Below are 7,035 nucleotides of genomic sequence, written 5' to 3'. Positions count from 1 at the left end.
TAGTTGTTTGTCTGTTTAAATCAATGAGACAATGCAAATGTAATTTGATGATTTGACAGGGTGAAAAATTATCAGTGGGTTTGATATTATTTGTCAATAGAAAGAAACTGCAAATCCTACTTAAAAAATCCAAAGTGCAGTGCTGAATATATGAATATGGATTTTATATTATGATTACTATTATTATGTAGTTTCTTATAAGGCCATAATACAAAACATAAAATAACTTTGAATGGAGAATAGCTTATATATTACACTGAAGGATATGCATACATAAGACAATGACAAACTATTAGGTTTGCTTATTAAAGGAGCAGTTCACCCCAAAATTAAAATGTACACACCCTCAAGCCATCCAAGATGTAAAGTTTTTTTTAAAGAGTTATTGTTGTTGTTTTTTCATCAGAACAGTTTTGCAGAAATTTAGCATTACGTCACTTGCTCACCAATGGATGCTGTGCAGTGAATGGGTGCCGTCAGAATGAGAGTCCAAACAGCTGATAAAAACATCACTATAACTCACAAGTAATCCACAATAATCTAGTCCCAGTTAACCGCTTGTGAAAAGCTACAAAATCTACCTACATATTCGTTTAGAACTGTTTTTGCATGTAAACAGTGCTTGATCTGGGCATATTTCTTTCCTGATTCAGACAAGACAGCTTTTTCACTGGAGAAAGCAATATTAGGGACAGAGGACTTGTATTTTAGCAGCAGTTTGAAGTAAAAATGCTCTAATGATGGATTTGTTTATTTATCCTACAAGGAGTTTCAATAAACGTCAGGAAATCAGAGACGATAACAAGATTTTAAAAAATGCATCTTAACATGAGCACATGTAATAGCAAATATCATATCTCAGGCGCTGTTTTGAGGACAATCCAATGAGCAGAAATGTCAGGCCAAAACTGAGATGTAATACTATATTCAGAGACCTTCTGCTCCACTTCCATCTGAATATTTTAAGGCCTTGCTTTTTGAGGTTGACCTTGAACTCGTCTCTTCTCCTGTGGAGATGAGATCACAGTCATTCATTCAACCTTGATTACAGCGTTATCTGAAGACGTTTTGATTAGATTCTTAGAACTGATGAAAAGCTCCACGTCCTTTTTTTCCGAGGCCTTTGCTACATTATGCGATCTTTGTCTCCCTCTGCCGGTGGACAGAAATAGTGCCTTTCTTTTGTTTTGAATTTTGAATCTCTATTTCATGCTTGAAGAAATACCTCCACCAATATCAACAGTTCTTCTATCAATATTTATTGGGCCTCCTCCTAAACTATTTTTTTTTTTTGTAATGTTACAGTAAAAATATTTTAACATCTGTAGAATAATTGACCTTAGTAACTAATTAAACTGTGTGTGTGTGTCGGTGTATACATAACTGTAATTTTAAATCTTTACACTATCACACACACACATATATATATTCTTTGTTTTCTCTCTCTCCCTCTCTTTTACAGTTTTACAGAATGAGCCAAAAACAACAACAACAACAAAAAAATAATAATGTATTTTACAGTGTATGGATTTATGCGTGTCTGTCAAAGTATTTGTGTCACAATTATCCTCGCTTGGACAGATAGATAGATAGATAGAGAGATAGATGGATGAATGAATTTATTCTAAATACTGCAGTATAATTAGATGAATATTCCAGCCAGGATAAGTAGGCTGCAGTTTTAGCTCTACTGACAGTTTGGCTTTTTGCACCTGAGAAACTTTGCATTTCGCATTGAAGTCCACCCGGTGGCGGTTCCAGATAGTACGTATAACCAGCCCAACACCGCATGCACCACATCAGCCTTCATCTGTTGTCTCCTCTCACTGCGGCAGGCAACTCACCTCCCAATAAACCCCAGCCTAAAGACCGTCGCTTTGAGAGATACGAATATTTACCACGCTGCAAGCGCGCAAGCTCCAGCGGCCAAGCTGTTTTGTCGTAAAAACGTATAAAGAAAGTGAGCGGGGTCTGCGCGCGAGGGCCAGAAGCAGCCGCACTTCACACTGGCATCAATTACTGCGAGCAGTTTGCAAATAAACAAAGCTGCTGCCTCTCATAAATTCTGTGCATAATTACGCACTGCAGATGCATGCGGGGAGGCGATGAGATGCAGGCAGACGTTATTTATCCCATGAAGTCACTGGTGCTGCAGACAAGATGGAGCTGATCAAATATTAAAGAGCAGCATATGGAGGTGCTGGGTGTGAGGAGGCCAACAGCAAGGTAGGAAGAGGAGAGAGAGAGAGAAGGAGTGGGTGTGAGACAGATAGAGACAGAGAAGGAGGGAGGGAGAATGAGGAAAGAGTGGGTGTGCGTGAGATGGGAGAGATGGAGGGAAAGAGTGCGCATGAGGGAGTTAATGAGACAGAGAGGAGGAAAAAAGAGGCTAGATCGCTTGCCATGTCAAACCACAGTCGACCTAGATGTCAGCGGTATGGAGATAGGGCTTGTGATGTACACTGTTTGGGCAAAGGAGTCTAGAACTGATGGGATTGAAGCTGGGGAGCAAGAGGAGGCAGGAGCGGCCCTCCTTCTCCTCATCTACTGTCATTACGAAGCATCACTTAAGTGTTCACGCTACTACCACTGCTGCTAACTGTCTAAAGGGCCGTTCACACTAAAATCCTTTTGCGGTTCTTTTCCATTGTTTTTCTATATCAACACTCCCTTGAACTGCCATACGTCTCGCATTTTAAACAAAAAACCCTGTTCGATATGAATGTCCCCTTACAACATTCTAGTTGTGATGCTGCTACACAAATCGCATGTTCTCTTGAGGGGCGTTCACACCGAACGCGGGGCAAAGCGCGAGAAACGAAATAGTACGCGTAGTTTTGAAGTTAAAACGCGCGAAACGTTGAAAAAGCATGGCAACGGTCAAAGACGTACGTTCGTCAAGCGGATGTTTACAAAGAAGAAATAATTAATAAAAAGAACACAAACGTCTTCGGTGTGAATGTTCTTCACATATCTGCACTGCATTAATAATAGTGGATATTCTCGACGCCGGCAGATTTGTTTTTCTCTGTGTGGCCAGCAGGTGGAGGTAGAACACTGAGAATGAACGCGTTGAACGTTTCAAACTCTCAGCTAGTGGGGATCAAGTGAGAAGGGTCGATGAGAAGAGCTAGTAACACAACAATAAATTACAATAGTGGTAATAAACTCTTTCCATCCAACCGACCCCACCGACCGGCACCACTACACTATAGATAATAAAACCAATCAGCGTTTCATCGCACACTAGTGATATTTCATGAGAGCATTTATTGAGCCATTGAATTGTGCATAACATGTGTTCCTGTAAAAACATATGAATGATATTCTATTGTGCTGCTAAAAGCATTTTGAGTGATGCACACAGAACTAAAGGCTGCGCTTTTCTTCTTTTTAAGAAAGAGAGAGAGAGACAAAAGAAAATGTAATAACGTAATGGAAATGCCTTGCTTCCGTAAAGAAATGTTTAAGAAAAATGTTTTGGTAAGAGGATGGGAGAGGGAAAATATGACTCAATAAAAACAGTCTTTTCTCGAATGTCTGCGTATTATCAGACCATGAAAATCAGATTTTCTATGCTCATGTATTCCATGCATTTCACAATGGAATCACTGCTCACATTCTGAACTGCACAAATCAGATGCAAATCTCATGCATGAGATTTTATTAGACATGTGAAGACCATGATTTGTGACTAAATGTGCCAAAACAAATAAGCAACGGCACACTGTAAGGGATTTCATGAGGCCTCGAGGGTGGTGTTCTAAAACGTAGCCCACTATTAAACGTGCTCACAACTTTGCATGATAATCCATAATTGAAAACAATAGTTAAAATATGCTCCTACCGGTGTTTTAACCAAACCCAGCGCCCTTGGGAAAATGTGAACAGATGTTCTTGAACTCAACAAATAAAATGAGTGACAGCAAAAATAAAATAATGAGTGCATTTTGTTATGCTGAAATGTGAGAACACCAAATTCTGTATTTAAATGCAATACCTATATTTAATGGATCATAGTCACTCCAGAATAAGTATTTAATAGATTTAATTTAAAAGTATATTACATGTCTGGATGAATGAAATCCATAATTACATTTTCCATTAGGTCCTTTTCCTTCTTTTTCTTTAGACACAAAAACTGAAGAATGGCAGGAAGACATTAAGGGTTAATTTCACAGAATTAATGTAATTTTTTTTATAATAACACCATCAATAACAGCCGACACTACTCCACATATTAGAAACCACATCACTTCCTTCGGCTCCTAAGGCACTGTTACATAACCTCCCTGTAATGGTGATGGTTCATAGAAGGATTGGAGATGAGAATATGCATCTCTATACTCACACCACAGGATTGTAAAGCTGCTACTTCAGAGGGAGGTTCATTCGTACAATCAGAGGCCTTGTAATATATACTGAGTCATTCTTCATAATGCTTGTGTTTACAGTAAGAGCAGTTCCCATGTGTGCACACTTGGCCTACTATTAACACTGCAAACTGAGCATACAAACAGTTTGACTAAAAACATGACTCCCTAGCACTTTTTTTTTTTTTTTTTTGCTAATGCAATTATATCCATATGCCTTTTCATAGTGCAGCTTTACACTGCAGATGTTCAAAACGTCTAAAGGCTCTTTTTGGAGGAGACATGACTCTCTTTGGTGTTTCAGCTAATCCTTTATCACTTCAGCTTTATAAAGATAAACTTGTTTCCACCACCACAGGCATTTGCCAATTTAATAACCGATATTATGGTTTTGAACTAATGCCATTTTCTGTTTCCCAATATGGATACGTTAAATCATTTGATGCAAAGAGAACAGATATTTCTTCATCACAGCTCAAGTGCTCTGTGAAAACAATAAGACCCCTGCTCTATGTGAGATGTGATTGCTGAAACACAATTATCATTACCACAGGCTACATAACAGTTAACAAAACACATTAAACTAAGTAATATCTCATTTATTTTTAAATTAAACATAACATTTAAATTATGGTAACTGTAATGCATAAAATAGATGTTACACAAATTAATGGAATGTTATATTGATTTCAATAAATCGATTGATTAAAAATGTAATTTAAATTACCCCATTATTTATTATTTACTTAAATTGCCCCTTTAATTATACTTTACACTAAATTATTTTTATTTATCTAAAAATTAATTATATACATACATATATATATATATATATATATATATATATATATATATATATATATATATATATTAGTGCTGTCAAACGATTAATCGCATCCATAATAAAAGCTTTTGTTTACATGTGTGTGCTGTGTATATTTATTAAGTATATATATAAATATAAACACATACATGTATATATTTAAGAAAAATATGTTATGCTTATATATTAAATATATTGACATATAATTTAAAATATAAGAGTATAAATATATAAATGTATATGCGTGTAAATATTTCCCAAATATATGCTGTATGTGAGTGTATGCATATATACACAATAAATATACACAGTACACACACATACTGTATATTATGTAAACAAAACGTTTATTTTGGATGTGATTAATCACGATTAATCGTTTGACAGCACTAATATATATATATATATATATATATATATAATTTATTTTTAGATAAATAAAATAATTTAGTGTATAGTATAATCGTTTAACAGCACTAATATACACACACACACACACACACACACACACACACACACACACACACACACACACACACACATATATATATATATATATATATATATATATATATATATATATATATATATATATATATATATATATATATAGACAGGAATGAATAGATAGATATGAAATATGATATATAATAGACCACTAACATAACAGACTTCTTTCAAAAACATTAAAAGAAATCTTACTGACCCCAAACTCCTGAACTGCAATGTTAAAGTGATAGGGATTTTCCTGCATAGGAATTTTTCATTTGATCATGGCTAGAACACTATATAAACCAATGAGAATTCAGAACTAGGATTAGCCTTTTTAGGAGTGCTTTCGAATGCCAAAAGAGAGCTAAAAGATACAGTGTGCCTCAGCAGTTGCACTGTCTGATGTCTTCACACAGAGTGATGCACATTAATGTTTGCATGCATCACACTCACATCAGCTCTTTCTGCACAGTGGTGATGTCATCTGCGGCACCTCAGCAATGCTGACAAACTCGACACGTTACCTCACGTGAACCGAGAGCCCCAGTAAAACTGAATTTAGCAGACGCGATCAAATCTGCGGCCTTCTGAAATTGAAAACGGCAGGTCGCATCACGGCGTTAGTGAATTCCACGGGGCTCCAGCCGAATGAAAACAAGACCCAGGCATCTCAACATAGCTCTCATTTGCATTACGGGTCTGATGAGTCATTTGGAGACTCCGGAAAAAGACAGGGCTGCGGGAGGAAGAGGAGGAGGAGGAGGGCGAAGAGCTTCCCTCAGCGGCGTGCAGTCGTAGCGCTGGCAGCGACGCAAGGGCTCCCCTGGAGCAGTGTTTAGAGGCCTGGTGCCTAATCTCTGATGAAATGTCTATTATCAGAGACTCTGCGGGAGAAAGTGGAGCAGAACAGATATGATGGAGAGGCGATTAGCTTCTGCCCTGCTGCCTCCTGCTTCCCTCTAGCTCACTCAGTCATTCATTCATAATGTGCACCTCCTGTATCAGCCCGTGTCACGAGCGCCGAGAAAGTTTGCATGAAATCCAGCCGACTGGTGACAATTTAAGTGCGAGGGCCTGATAAAGCTCACAGGCAAGAGGCTGCTATAGGTGCAGTGCACAAATCTTAGATATGACAGGAACTCGTGCAGGTCCCGTTCGTGACGAATGGCTTCGGAGACACAGGGTAAACTGCAATGGGATGACAGTTTTTGTAATTACAAGTGTCGTGACGTATGGCCTTTTCCTCCGGGAACCCAGTCCTCCTGTCTCTCTAATGAACATATATAGCTACATTTAAAAGTCTGTGACTGTATAATGTTGAAAAACAGGGCCGGGGTCCACTAGGGG

This window comes from Onychostoma macrolepis, chromosome 03, assembly GCF_012432095.1.
Source record: "Onychostoma macrolepis isolate SWU-2019 chromosome 03, ASM1243209v1, whole genome shotgun sequence".
Lineage (NCBI taxonomy): Eukaryota > Metazoa > Chordata > Actinopteri > Cypriniformes > Cyprinidae > Onychostoma > Onychostoma macrolepis.
This window is presented reverse-complemented; position numbering follows the sequence as displayed.